Source organism: Urocitellus parryii, chromosome 4 (assembly GCF_045843805.1).
Source record: "Urocitellus parryii isolate mUroPar1 chromosome 4, mUroPar1.hap1, whole genome shotgun sequence".
In the NCBI taxonomy this organism is placed as follows: domain Eukaryota; kingdom Metazoa; phylum Chordata; class Mammalia; order Rodentia; family Sciuridae; genus Urocitellus; species Urocitellus parryii.
Window position 1 is genome coordinate 171,444,930 of NC_135534.1, and position 16,635 is coordinate 171,461,564.

The following is a 16,635-nucleotide window of genomic DNA, read 5'->3' on the forward strand; positions in this document are numbered from 1 at the left end:
GCAGATGTTACCAAAGACTGCAGAAATAAAGCAGATGTAGTAAAGTAATAAGGAGATGAAAAAATTAAAAGGGGATTTTCAATGTCATGTGAAAGTTCAGGCCTAGTTAATTCTTAAAGTCTGATGGATCTCTATTCTTCACATTCACAGATATTTCTTGTTATTAAAACATACATTCCTCCATTTCTCAAAAATATTATCTAACCGAGAACTCATCATTGAGCAAAGAAGTTTATTCTATATACAAATTGAATGCATAGATTTTTTTAACTCAAGTCTATTTCCTGAAAGTCTTGCCTTACATGTCTTCATATAGTCCTCTATGCTGAAATAAAATTAACTGATAAGTTTTTTTATGTTATATTGTGTAATAACCTTAAAGGATCTAGGTATAGTAGGATTGTCAATTCTCTTGGAAACCTGAAAATACTATGATACCAAATTAGAAAATAAATGTTTCATGTTTGTCTCTCTTTTTATTGATCCAGGTCCCTGACACATTTTACAAGTTTGTATTAGAATTAACTGAGCATAATCTTTCTGGAAAGATAAATGAGTGAAGTGATATGTGTTGGCAGTCTCTTAGGAGGTAGCTCCTCATGAAGGTAGGACTGCTGGTATTGGGCAGTTTTTTCACATGAATGGATGCACTGTCACATTGGTGGAGAGTGGATAATAAGACAATATGTGCAGATTTCTGTAAAGAATATTTAATAGCAAGAGATCCCTAATTTGTTTGTTAAAATGGTAATTGAGGGTCTGTGAAAGACAAGATGCTAAAGCTCTCATGATTTCATAATTCTCCACCACTAGGCACTTTCAGTTTTGTATAAAAAGTGAAGCAGCTTGGCATAATTTGACAGCTCAGTGAGGGGCACATTTAGCTGAGTCTATTAGAAACAGAATTTAAAAAAATCTTGAGAATATGCAACCTATTATCATAGAATAGAAAAAAATGCTTTGTGAGACTGTAAGATCAATCTTAAGTAAGTCACACATGAGTTAGGTGTTCAGGGCGTCATTTGTCTGTCTGCATTAAAATAAGAGATAGGCAAACACTTTGAGTTTTAGAAATAAAGAGTTTTACCAATTACTTATTAAGGATAAAAGTAAAGCCGGTCCATTAATATCCTCATGACTCTTCATAATAGCAATATTTACAAATCCCATATGTTTGTTGATGTGGTAGCAAAAAAAAAATTCAGATACCAGAGAAAATGCAATAACTTCTTTTTGAAAATGCGTGATTTTATTATAAATCAAATTTTTTAAATACCTATGCTTCATCTTAACAAATGGAAAATGTCTGTCTCTCAGAGATATGAGAAGAACAAGGACATTTATTAAGTATTTGTAATCTCTATTTTGATCAGAAAGAACACAAAGATTTTAAAATGCCTTATTCATTCTATGTGTGAACTTAATTTTTTAATAAAAGCAATGTTTTTAATATATTAATATTGTTTATGCTGAATGATGCATTTTACTGTCACAAAAGTTAACCCTTCCACCTTACTTAAGGTTCTAGGGAGCAGACAATAATAATAAAATATTGGTTAGTATAACAAAATGACATCTCTAAAAACCTGATTCCTGATGACATTAAAGTTCAACTAAATGTGAGAATATTATTTTCATAAGTTATATTCTTATTCACTTTTCCTTTTTTAATTGCAGGAACATTATGATACAATATATATTGTATAAGCAAAAAAAAAAAAGAGAGAGAGAGAGAGAGAGAACAAAGGAATACCAGTGCTCAAAAGTGACACTTGTAATGATAAAAAGAGCAATGGCCGAACATAGGAATTAGACCTTTTCTCCATTGTGTGAAATCTAGGTAGATGCTCACCTTGAAATTTGCAAGACCCAGGATCCTGGAGAGTTCAGAAAATGGATATTAGATCTTTCTGGAGTTCTACTGAAGTTTTGTGGTTTTGTTTGCTTAACTTTTTATTTTAAAATGATTATAGATTTGTAAGAAAGTTTCAAGTTGTTCTCTATAACTTTTACCCCAGTTTTCTCAGTGTTGATATTTTATATTTGTAGTATAACATTAATTTCAGGAAAATAATTTCAGTACAGTACTGTGACTGCAAGCCTTATTAGCTTTTCTTATTTATTTATTTATTTTACTTTTTATCATTACCATTTTACTCATATTTTATGTATATATTTGTGTATGTATACAGGGTTCTGTACAATTTCAATATCATCTATCTATAACTAACAAGCACCAAAAATGGAAAAGAGATTGCTATATATAGTGCCATATAAATGAAATCATGAAGTGTTTAAACTTCACAACTTGACCTTTTGTTTCACCAATATTAATTACATAGAAATCCATCTAGGTGATTACATGTGTCAATATTTTTTTTTTGTTGTTGTTGTTGAATAGAATTCATTGTATGGATGCACCACAGTATAATTAAACATTTTTCCATTCAAAGATATTTAGATGGTTCCAGTGAGAGGCTATTAAAATAAACCAACAAAAATAACTGTGGACATTCTTGTACATATTTTAATAGAATATTATTTTCACTTAATTGCTTAAAATTGTGACTGCAGAGTTGTTTGTTTGGTACATGTGTAAATTTATAAGAAACTGCCAAATTTCCTTAGTGATTATTCTGTTTGATATTCTCACTAACTCTTTGTGTAACATCCATTTCCTTTACATTGCCATTTGCAGTTCTAAAAAATATTTGCTGTTCTAGTATCTATAGTGATATCACATTGTAACAATAACTTATACATCCATAACTACTAGTGATATTAGATATCATTTCATATATGTCTATTTGCCATAATTAGTTACTTTTGGTTAAATGTCTCTTCATAAATTTTGCTGACTTTCTAATTAGAGTTTTGGTTTTTAATTTTAATATATATATTTTTTCAATAGTGGGGATTGAATCCAGGGCTTATACCTGCAAAGTATGCACCCTACCACTGAGCTACATCCTCAACTCTTACTTTGGATTTTTAAAAGCTCTTTGCATATGCATATTCTAGATATTATAACTCATCAGTTGTATCATTTGCAAATCTTGTATCTTACTTTATGGTATTGTTTTTGTATCCTTGTACAATGTCTTTTGCAATGAGGTTTCTGTTAATGGAACAGAGTGGTGTTCAGGAAATAAATAAGAAAAAAATAAAAACAAATATGACCAGTGTTTGAGGATCTGTTCAGTTAAGCAATGTAACCAATAGTTACTGCATTACAGAAATGCAAATTCCCATTTCAATTTTCAAATAACTGATTTGTGTATCACTATTTAGAATAAAACCCACTCATAAGTGGGAGGCTTCCATTTAAATAACCTAAACTGGAAAAAATTACAGTTATTTTCTTTTCCTAAATATAAATATTTTGACTTTTTTTCTTTGAGTCAATTAAAATGAGAAGAATTTAATGCTTCAAACACCTTTTTATGTATTTTTATAAATGAGCCAATATTTTGACATTTGTACATAATATTCCATCAGAAGTATCTCAAAATTTCTACTGAAATTATGATCCAATAATTTTTGGAGGTTCTTGTAAGCAATATTGTAAACCATTTTACTTTTTTAGTTTTATTACCAATGCATTTCTTAGGTGATAATCAAGATATGGTGCACAATGATCTACAAATGTAAGATACTACCCCAGCAATGTCCATCATTGTCTTTTTCTCACATTCAGAAAAATAGTACATTTTCACATTTCTGGCATATAATTTAATTCTTCATAAACTAATTTTAGTTTTATGAGAACAAAATATTCTCATGTTGCTATGCTGTTTTTTCAATAGGAAAATAAAATTTTACCTTAGATAAAAATGATGAAGGTATTTGTAAAATACGTTCAAGTTGATTTTTGGTGCTATATATATCTCAGTAAATTTTGCTTATATAATTTTAAAAAAAGAAGCTGAATTGATATAAAAATTTTATTTAAATCTACCTAATGAATATTGTCATTTCTCAATCAGTAATAGGAATATTTTCTCTACTTTTATCACATCTGTTTTGATCTACTACTTTGAAAGATGAGGAATACATGAAGATAAAAAGTGAACACATATAGATAGTGTTTTCATTATGATGAAATGGAAACTATAAAAATTTTATATATTGCTTTGAAGTATTAATGAAAATTGATTCACATGTTGATAATGTTTATAATTAATTTAAAAAGGGAATTAATATTGTTGACTTTTTAAATATATATTAGATGGCATAGGCAAATTAATAGTGATTAAGAATTTATTCATTAGGTAAATTTGTTTAGTTGTATCTTTATTGTAAATGATTTATATTGTCATTAACCAATAACCTTTTATGAGAATCTTTAAAAAGAGGAACACCTGAAATTTCAGGGGTTTACAATTATAACATCATTGATTTCTTTTGTTCTTGTGTTACATTGCAAGTCAGCAGGAGTCTATGACAAAAGTCACACAGAGATAAAGACCAGCAGAGGGACTCAGCAAAAACACCATCCTATCATGGCACCACATCTGAGGCACTGGCAGTTGCCAGTGATGGGGCACCATCTATTACAGTGTATCTTCTAGCATGAAAACGTGGAAATAATTGCCAAGGATTAGGCGAATTACCTGAAGCTATGTTAAATTTATGGACATTTCACAATTGACTAATATGTTTCAAAGCATCAGACTGCTATCTGAATAAATGTCCTGAAACGCCTATGTATTAAAATCTTGGTCACTAGCTTATTAAACATTAGGGAAATGGTGAAACCTAGGACGTGTGGTCTAGTGGAAAAAATTAGGTCATTTGGGTTGTATCCTTGAAGGAGAAATTGGAATGCATCCCACCATTTTCTCTCTCTTCTTGCTTTCTGACTACCATGAGGTGAAGGGTCCTCCTTTGCCATGTGCTCCAACCATGATGTTCTGCCTTGCTACAGGCCCAAAGGCAATGGTGCCAAGTAACCATGGACTAAAACCTCTGAAAGCATTAGCAAAAGTCAATCTTATGTTGTTTTATCAGGTATTTTGTCACAGTGATGAAAGCTGATTAATACACAGACCGTGTTTATTTAGATGTGGCTCTGATATTGCTACTGTCTGGTCTGATATGAAGCATTGATCCTTGGTGGTAAATGGTGCAAGAAGGCTCATGGTCCAAAAGGAATATATATATATATTTTATATATATATATATTTTATTGGTTGTTCAAAACATTACAAAGCTCTTGACATACCATATTTCATACATTAGATTCAAGTGGGTTATGAACTCCCATTTTTACCCCAAATACAGATTGCAGAATCACATCGGTTACACATCCACATTTTTACATACTGCCATATTAGAAACTGTTGTATTCTGCTACCTTTCCTATCCTCTACTATCCCCCCTCCCCTCCCCTCCCATCTTCTCTCTCTACCCCATCTACTGTAATTCATTTCTCTCCCTTGTTGTTTTTTTTCCCTTTCCCCTCACAATCTCTTATATGTCATTTTGTATAACAATGAGGGTCTCCTTCCATTTCCTTGCAATTTCCCTTCTCTCTCCCTTTCCCTCCCACCTTTTTAATGTTAATCTTTTCCTCATGCTCTTCCTCCCTGCTCTGTTCTTAGTTGCTCTCCTTATATCTAAGAAGACATTTGGCATTTGTTTGATATATATTATCTTTTCACCACTCTGATCAAAATTCCCAACCAAACAACTTAGGGAAGGAAAACTTTATTTTGGCTCATGGACTCAGAAGTGTAGTCCGTGATGAGCTGACTCCATTGCTCTAAGCCCAAGGTGAGGCAGAATATCAGGGCAGAAGTGCATGGTGGACGAGTGCTGCTCTATCCATGGCTACTAGGAAGCTTAGAGAGAAAAAAAAGAAAAAGAGAAAAGGAAGAGGTCACAGGGTAGAGTAACCCTTCTATGGCACGCCTCTAATGACCCGCCTTCTTCAGCCACCCCCGTCCATCCCTACAGTCACCACCCAGGTAGTCCATTCAAACTAGAATGGATTGATTAGCTTACAACACTCACAATTTAGTCATTTCACCTTTGAACATCCCTGCATTAACATAGTAGCTTTTGAGGAAAACCTCATATCCCCCAACATACCAGAATACCAGGGATAGTCCAAAAGCTTTTGCTCAAAGAAGGTAACTTCTTCAGTCCTAGAAAGATGAAGAAATCACAGGAGACTTAAAGATTTTTACAAATGCATTGTCATAGTTCTAATTGATGATTCTCATGATTAGACTTCCAAAGACTGGGCTTTGTTTTGGTTTCAATGTCATCAAAATCCTCAAGTATCTATTGACTACTGGTATTCATATGGCTTCAACAAGATCTTTAAGACAATAACAATGATGAAGAACAGAAGATTCTTGCTAATTGGAGTAATCAATTAATTCAATGAAAATTACATTGTAAAAGAGGAGAAATCTGAACAACAAGCATAAATAACTGCAACCCATCATTACTAAGTTGTATGTAAGTACAGAAACATGTCAGAAAAAAAAAAATGCTTGCTTGCTTCATTAGGATAGAGTGGTCCCATATGAGGAGGCTTCTTCTGGATCCATCATTGTAGAGATGATTGAACAACCGAGCTACTCGTAGTTGTATAGATACAGATCTTAGTTTTCTTTTACAGAAAAAAAAGAAAACTTACATTTTTTAATAAATTTAGTGATAGGCACATTCAGTAAGTGAATGAATGCAGAGAGAAAAGAGTTAAAAATGTCATTTATTAGTACTGAATTGTAATTGATTGGAAATAAAACTTAGATCAAAACTGTATTTTGGATATTCACAGAAAATATAAGGACTACTAAAAGAAACTAACACAGACAAAAATTTACCTTTCACACATTGTATTATGATTGATACATTTCTAAAGTAAATTTATCCCTTTCCAAATTGAAAGGGAATTGGTGAATATGGCCTCTTTGTAGATTACATAAATGGATAATAAAGTATACATGGAGGAAGAAGACCAAAAAATTTTTTTTTAAAGTGTAAAAGAGAAGTGCAGAGACCATTTTAATTATTACTATAATTTATAAATTTTCTACTGGTAATTTCCTCTTAAAAATAAAAACAATAAATTTATACCAAAAAATAAAATCAAGCATTTGTTATATTCTTAATATAATTTACTAGATTTTTTAAAACTTAAACTAGCATTTTTGATGAATGAATTAACTGAAGACACCATTACTTTTAAAAACATAGTATATGCTTACACACATTTATCTCGCTTCTGGGTATATTAATTCTGGATGTATTAGGAAATCAAGAGCTGAGAAAATATGAAAATTAAGTACTTGGCACTGGATATACATAATATATAAGAAAAGGATTTTTAAATGTAATTTATTTATCTTGAGATATAAAATGTCACTGCCTTGTTGCCCTTGTCAGCAGGATCAATAACTAACAGTTTAATGGCATGAAGGTCTAACAGTAAAAGAATTATGAGCTCCCTATAGCTGAACTACAGCCAGACTATTTCTCATGCCTTTTAGGTACTCCTATTTGTTTCATCTGCTGGAAGGATAAAAAAAGGAATATTTGTATGCATGATTTTATTCATACATAATAAATATATGCTAATAAGCCTATTTTGATTGGACAGAAACTATACTAAAATGAAATGTTAATTTACAGCATGTATAAAGACATCAATTTAACTCAAAGGCATTGAGAGTCCATGAAAAGTTACTTTTCATTATGTCTCAAAAAATTTTTTGTAAAAATTTTCTTGCAACGTTTGCATTGCATTAATTCTGATAATCATTGTTTAGTGGGGTTGTAGGGAGAAGAAAAAAACATGAGGCAATATTAGGGATAAGTATAAGTAAGATATAACAAAATATAAAAAATGAAGACATCTGTAATATTATGATTTAAGATTAAAAGGTATTACTCTCGGCATTTAATAATGATCTATTCCACAGAACAAGCATGCATGACAGAATATCAATGAAATAGCTATAATTTATTGAATAGTTAAAACTGTTGAACACTGTGCTATCTATTCTACACTTTTAATCTCATCTCACACACACACACACAAACACACATGCACACTTGTAAGGGAGCATTACTGTTTTCTCTATGTTACCTTATAATTCATGATTCACAATCTTAATTGTCTCTCAATTCTTTGCTGATCTTGAACTTAGAGAACAATTTCATAAGGCTGCGAATTTAATTTCTTGCTCATCCACACTGCCATTGCCACCCACGTTTGGTTGTCTGTGTTGGGCACTGACAAGAATCAAGGAAACAATCTCCAGTGCCCCAGTCTCCCAGGGGCCATCACCTTTTCCAATCATGCAGGGAATATCCATCTCTCTCTCTCCTTTTTTTTTTTCCTCTCTCTCCCCTACAGCTTTTCCCTCTCGCATCAAATAGCTGTGTCTTCTTTTTATTTCCACACAATAAGTGCTCATGGCTTATGAGAAGTTGAAAGATATTACTAATCAACATTCTAGGGAGCAAAGTTTGCTATCCACTTAAAACAAAAAGTATCTCCCCAAGCAACAAGACAAAACAAAGTTAGCCCCCCCACCCCCCAAAAAAGGAAAGCTTTCAGAGAATTTAAATGGTCACATAATTATCACTTACAATCCAGTTAGTTTGATATTAAAGCCTGAGTTCCTTAACATAGAAAACTGAAGATAACATGAAGATAGTTTAATAACAAAAATCATATTATCTAGCTCCAGTTCCCAGCTTCACTAACTTGCTAGCTCTTTGACTTTGCAGAAGTGGCTGTCTCAGTTTTCCTATCCCTTTTCTACATACATTTCACCATGGTGAAAGACTACAGTGGATTTCACCATTGTGTAGATCCACAACAAATTAATTTAAAAAAAATAATAGTAACTATGGTTAAATGGCAGAAAGATCAATAGAGGGAAGGGAGCAAATGGTGGGAAAAGGAAAGGGAAAGAAGAGGTACTGGGATCTGAATAGAACATGTTCCATGCTTTCATAATTAATGTTAAAATGGATTTACTGTTATGTATAACTAAAAAGAACCAATAAAATTGGCTGTCTCAGTTTTCCTGTACAAGAGAGGCAAACCACCTTACTACTAATAATTTTCTTGGTTAATTTTGATGGCTAAATGAGATGATACACAAGAACAATGCCAGCAGGACCTGGAACATGGTCCTCTAAAAGTGTTAAATTGCATCATTCTGGAGACAGTATACATCTTCCCTGCCCTGTGTGCCTTCAGTATGAAACTGAACTTTTAATAACTTTGAGACATGTCTATATGATAATACTTATCCAACAGCAACAGCAGCGATAATTTGGTAAGCACTACAAAACGTTCCAGTTATTTTTTGAGTGATTTCAAAATTTCATTAAATATACAATGCCTCTTTTAAAAGACAACTGCATCTATCCACATGCAGATGTTAAGACCCTGATTTTATTTCATTTCAACTTGTTTGACCAATTACTGGAAATAATTTATATTTGATGAATTAACAAAATCCTTAAGAATATTTGATATCCCTGAAGGCAACAAATGGAATTCTACTGAGAGAGAACTTGTTCTTTCCAAGCAATGTTTTTTTATTATTTAAAATTTAAATAAAACTGATAAATATCAGTTTATTTATTAGTTTTAAGTAAACTTTACTATACATTGGAGTGAAAAATATGTGCATTGCAGCAATATTGCTGCTCTTATAAACTATAATAAAGGAATACTCACAAATCTTCTCCACTAACATGATAGAGGTGGAATTTTTAATCGACATGCCCTGTGAAATTATTTCTTACATAGAAAAAGTGATTTAAAACTGGCAATGCTAATGCTTGGTTCAGGAATCTATGTAGTTTATTTGAATTGCAATCCCAAAAGCCCCTGGTGACCATGATTGTGAACACATGCAAGATAAATGATCACACTTTCAAACTGCTGCATCCAGAAGGGCCAAAAATGGCAAGTAATCATTGCCTTCTTCACAAAGGAATTAGTTAATTCATTAAGTCAAAAAGCACTGCAAAGACTTGGGAATTAGAAGCTTTGGATGCATTCAACATTGTATTTGTGAATAAATTACTTATCAAATCTACATATCAAAAATCTAGAGTTGGTTTTATTTGACCTTCTCATTTCTCATGAGTGCATGGTGAGAATGAATGAGGTAGGGTAAAAGATTGGTTTGAATTTCTTGAAATAAAGATCCTATATCTATTCTAGGAACTATTTCAAGAGATGGATTTCAGAACCTAGAATCTTAAATTGCCTGCTGTGTGACATGCTGCAGCATAAAGTGTCGGACTCTCCCCGTTGCCCTGGGGCAACATTGCCCAATATTTTTCAGGCTGTGACACAGTTATGAACTTCTGGGGGCACATTTCAAAAACAAATAGAACTTCTTAGTTATAGCTGCCTACACATTAAGGGAAATTGTATTGTGTAGACCTTCTCCTATTTGAAAGTCATGGTACAAAGCTTGTTACATATATAATTACGCTTACTACCTCCAACAACTCTACACAGTGGGTATTATTATTTCAAAACAGAACAAGAATAGACCATTCTAATTTCAAGTGAATTTTCAGCTTTCTAGTTGTATGATACAGAGAAAATCTAAATTTTATAAGCAGCTGTGAGTCTGAGAATACTTTGCAGACTGTCTTATTGTTGACCAAGTGCTTTCTGTCTTCATCTCTCAGTGAATCACGTGTGATCTCTTTCAAAGAGGCCAGTGTGCCAAATTAAGAATTTTTTTTAACCAAGAATTGGTCAATGTAAAGAACTGGATACAATCTCTAAATAGAATCTCACGGTCCATTTCTAGGAAACCTAGTAAACCTATGGAGCTATCCCATGATTCAATTAAATTATATAGACATGCAAATTTGCATGACAAAATTTTAAACATAAGACACGTATTTAATTATGGAGAGTTTTTTAAATTAATGTTTATTTTCAACACAGTGATTGAACCCCAAAGCACTTTACCACTAAGATACATTTCCAGTCCTTTATATTTATTTTATTTTGAAACTGGGTTTTACTAAGTTACTGAGGCTGGCCTCAAACTTGTGGTCCTCCTGCCTCAGTCTTGCTAGTCATTGGGGTTACAGGCATGCACCACCATGCCCACCTGGTGATCGGTCTTAATGCCATAAAATACAGAAGAATAAATAAGGAAGAAAGCAAAGCAGAGCAAAATGTGGAAGAAAGAGCAAATTAACACTTACATGTGCAGGCAAAAGATCATTGCTTAGCAAACCTCACCACAATTATACAAAGTCTAGTCAACCTGCCTCTGCTGAGCACTGAATCATGGTCATGGATTTGAATATTTTATGTGATAACAATCTTGCTATCACATAAACAAATCCTATGACCAGTCAACAAATTAGCTAATATTCATGTAACTGTAGAAGTCACAGTTTTGCATAGTTTGGTTTAACAAAATTAGAGTTTAAGTTTCCTACCCTTAAATCTGATAATAATATGAGGCATCAAGAAATCTTAAATTTTTATATGACAATTTCTCCATATTTTCAAAGTTTGTTAGGTCCTGGTCAGATAAGTACTCTGCTTCTGCTAGCCTGACAAAACCAGATATGGCATATAAAATAAAATGAACACATTTCCTTCCTTATTAATTATCAACTGATTTATAAAAACCAATGTGTATTGAACAGCCACAGATACAGGTCTTTGTTAAATCATTATTGTATTCAGTGTGATATTTTACCAAAATAGAGCTCCTGAGAAGTTGAATAATAATTATTTGACCTAGGATTTAGAGGGTCAGGGCTTTGTTTAATACTTAGACCTTATTAAAAACTTATAACACCCTAGAGGCACTCTCCCCTGGCCTTACAAATAAGGAAACTAATATACTGGATTTTGTATATTTTGCCTAGAAACTGCATATACTCATTGTGAACAATTTGATAAATTTGGACCTTTATGTAAACACCTGTGATACCCTTTTCAATCCAAGGAAAAAGACATATCCAACACTTCTCAAGGTTTCCCTTTTCCTGTTTTTTTTATAAAAACATTTAATAATAAATTTAGTCTATTTCAAAATTTTAATTACACAATATAGTATTATGATAGACAATATATTTATGTCATATACCTAAAATTTATTCTCACATAGAATAACTGAAACTTTATATTCATTTAACAACTTCCCTTCCCTCCACCACTAACACCTGCAAACCACTATTGAATTCCAGATTTATGACTTTGGCTGCTATTAATGCCCACATAAGGGGGATCAAGTAGTATTTGCTCTTGTGTGACTGACTTACTTCACTTAGCCCTGACTTATAAACAAAAACAAAAAAAATCAACTCAAATGTATGAAAAAGTTAAATGTAAGACCTGAAACTATAAAATTCCTAGAAGAAAGCATAAAAGAAAATCTTCTTGACATTGGCCTTGGCAATGATTTCTTGGATATGACACCAAAAACTCAGGCAACACAAGCAAAAATAAACAAGTGAGACTGCATCAAATTAAAAGACTTCTTCACAGAAAAGCACACAGATGGTAAAATGCAAATGGAACCCACGGAATGGGAGAGAATATTTGCAAACCATATATTGGATAAGAAGTTAATTTCCAACATATATAAAGAACTCCTACAACTTTGAAGCGAAACCAAAACCAACTCACCCAACTAAAATATGGCAAAGGATTTGAACAGACCCTGGAACCCATGTGCACTGTTGGTGGGAAAGGAAAATGGTGTAGCATCTGTGGAAGACATTTGGAGGCTCCTGAAATAATTAATAGTGAAACAACCTTATGATGCAACAATTCCACTTCTGAGTATATATCCAAAAGAATTAAAGTCAGGATCTCAAAGAGATAGCTACATTTCTACATTCATTGAAACATTATTCAAAATAGACAAGTTTTGGAAACCAACCTAAGTGTTAATTGATAAATTGATTACATACAGAAAATGGGATATATACATCAATGAAATTCAGTCTTAGGAAAAGGGAAATCCTAGCATTTGTGTCAAAACTAACATACCCAATCATTTTCTTTCAACTAAGTATTTAAAACTCTGTTTTTCATCATACATATTTAGATTTTTAATTTTGAGAAAATAGCAGATTTACATGTAGTTGTAAGAAATAATGTTAGTGATCACATGTATCATTTTCCCAACCTCTATTTTGTTGTTTCTGTTTCCTGGGAATTGAACCCAGAGGCACTCTATGGCCATATCCCCAGCTCTTCTTATTTTTTTATTCTGAGACAGGGTCTCGCTAAGTTGCTTAGAGCCTTGCTAAATTACAAAGGCTAGCTTTGAACCTGCGATCCTCCTGCCTCAGGCTCCCAAGCCAGGATTACCTGTGTGAGCCACCACAATCAGCCCTCATTTTCCCAACCTTCTCCACTGATAACATCTTGCACAACTACAGCATGAGATTGCAACTAAGATATTGATATCAATTTCTATCACCAATAGAATTCCTTATTTTCCATTCTTACAACCACACCCACCCCTGGCCCATACTTTTTCCTTATTAAACTTGGGTAGCTAACAATCTATTCTCCATTTTCATAATGTTGTAAATTCAACAAAGCTATATAAGTGAAATGATTCATTATGTAGCCTTTTACAATTGGCATTTGTCACTTAACCTCATTCTCTGGACTCATTCAGATTGCTGCTTTATTTCATGGAAAGACAAACTACAGACTCACTATACACCCATTGAAGGACATTGGTTATCAACAATTTGAGGCTGTCATGATAAAGTTGCTGCAAACTTTGTGTGCATGTTTTTCTATAGACAAGAGTTTTCATTTCTTTTGATAAATGAGCAGCATTTATCATATGATAGTTACATGTTGAGTTTGTTTGTTTGTTTGTTTGAAGAAATATATATATATATATATATATATATTTTTTTTTTTTTTTCTGTTCCACAGACATGCTTCTAATTTGCTTAACACCACCGGAACATTGCTACCATTTTATAGCAACAGTGTTTATGTCTAAACTTATTTCTTGTTCTGTGCACTTACAGATAGATACACATAAAGTATTAAGGTATACTGTTAATGATCCATTTTTTCCATGCTATGTTGTAATTTCTCACTGGCCAAACAACATAAGTAACAGCACAAGGACAAGAGTAGTAACACATCATCAAAAACCCCATTTTTTAAAAAAATGATTTTTAGTTGTTGATGGACCTTTATTTTATCTATTTATTCCTTTATTTATATTTGGTGCTGAGAATCAAATCCAGTGCCTCACACATGCTTGGCAAGCATTCTACCACTGAGCCACAACCGCAGCTCCCAAACAATGCTCTTAACCTACCTGCCGTCACCTCTCCTGAACTCTGAATGTTCTACAACTTGTGGGATATACTACACTGTGGCCAACAGTTCCTCTAATTATCTAATGTTATAATCAACGTTTCTTCTTATGAAAGCTGCAAACAGATGCTGGTGGCAAAACTGCAGGACAGAATCAAAGGAAAGTCATTACAGTGATGTGAAAATGGATGCATTACTTCTGTTTGTGTCCTCTTTAGCGAAAGAAGAAAGCAGCAGCAGTAGAAGAAAGTAACTGATTTCAATGATTCTCTGACATCAAAAGGAGAGTTTAAATATCAATGAGTCTGGAATTTTTTTTTTGGCTAAAATCTGAGAGGAGCTGAAAAGCATTCAGGGCAGAAGCATACCATGGTATAGGAAATTCAAAGATATTAGAAGAAAACTATGCCCCTAGAATCGTGCCCCTAGAATGCCTCTTGTGTGATCTTCAGTGGCTTGCTAGAAGTATAATATTTGGAAAGGCCACCCAGAGTAATTGACATTAAAAGTTCTGTGGCAATATAGGATACAATTGAGAAATTTCTTAAACAATGAATCTTTTATTAATGTCAGAATTATTTAAAATTTTCAAAATTATCCTCTGAGATTCCTTACATTGATAGGTCACAATTTTGGTATTCAGAAATTACTTTATGAATAATTGATTGTCCACAAATATTTACTGCTGAGGGAGCAAATCACAATGTGTGAATTCACTATTTCTCCAAGTATCTTAATATTTGGTTGAAGTACTGTCAAATAATGTGTAAATTATAATTATATTTTGATTATGATTTATTATTCATTTTCACATCATGTCAACATAATAAAAAATGGCAATTTTCTCCAAGAAATAAATTTTTCAGTGAGAATTTTTGTCACCACCAGACATGAAGTAATAGATGCAAAGTTTAGAGTGATGTTTCAGACATTAAACTTGGTGATGAAATAAAAGAACTGAGGAACATTAAACTGGGGATAGAAAAACTGTTTAAAAAACGAATGCAGAAAAAGATACTGAGGAAACCTAGAGGGAGATATCAGTAGCATAGCATTTCTTCCTTTAAGATAGAACAGAATAAAAAATAAAGTAAATATATAAACACATTATAAAATAGGGGAAAAAAACATTGAGGAACACATAGCCCACAGAAAGTATATGAACTACAACTTTGAAAATTAAGAAACTGCTAAAATTGAATAAACCGAGACAGCCTTCAAGGTTTAGGAAAATTACAGTTAATACAAAAAATTACTAATTATTGAGAACCCAACTGACCATAAACTCAAATGTTGATAATGTTCTTCAAAACATATGTTTACTTCATCTTTCTCCACATAGGATTCTAAGCAACTCATAGGAATGTCAATCAAAAAAAATATTTTCCAGTGCATAGATTCAGTTTAAAGCAATACCAAAGCCTCCAAGAATAGATTTCAAGTGGATAAGAGGTCTAGACTTGAGAGGAGATATAAGCTGAATATACAAAACGAGTCATTTAAATTTCAAATATTAATGAAAAAGCAAAAAGAGATGTAATTTTGGAAAAAGGGAGTAGAGGTTGAAAAGAGAACCTGGGATCAAGTCTTGAAGAGTTGAATAGATAAAAAAAATGAATCTGTAAAAGAGAATGAGAAATAATCGCTAGAGAGTAAGAGGATGCAGTGGGGACCTAGTGTCACTGAAGTTAAGTGAATAGATTTTCCTAAGAGGAAGAAATCAGTGAATGCTGCCCAGGAGTCAAAGAGAAAAAAAATGAATTTACATTGATCACCTTCATGAGACCATGTGTCAGAAGCCAAACTGAAGTGAACTGAACAGTGAGTAGTAATGAAGTAGTCAAGAGAGTGATTCTTCCCAGAAATTTTCTTGAAGAAGCATAAGAAAGAAATAAGGGAGGGGTGAGTGTCCAAGATTAGAGATGGGTGCTTGATTGTTGTTTTATTTTGCAGCAAGATATGTGAAAACACTTAAAGGCAATGGACAGGGTTCATTTGACACAAAGTCATTAATAAACACAGAAATAAACAAACAACAAGTAGCGTGTAATCCTAAGTGGTGGGAGAGCTGTGTCAAAACATAAGTGGCAGCATTAATCATACACAGTAAGAAGGGCATCCCTTCTATTACAAGAGGACACAAATTATAATTAGAATGTAATGTGAATTAAATTTCCAAGTGCAAAACAAAGTTTATTTAATAGAGGGACATTAACAGAACTCATGCCCAGGGTCCACTGCCCTTTAACTGTTTTATTTAAAGACGATGACATCGCTTAATGAAGATGTGGAGGAAAATTTTAAGG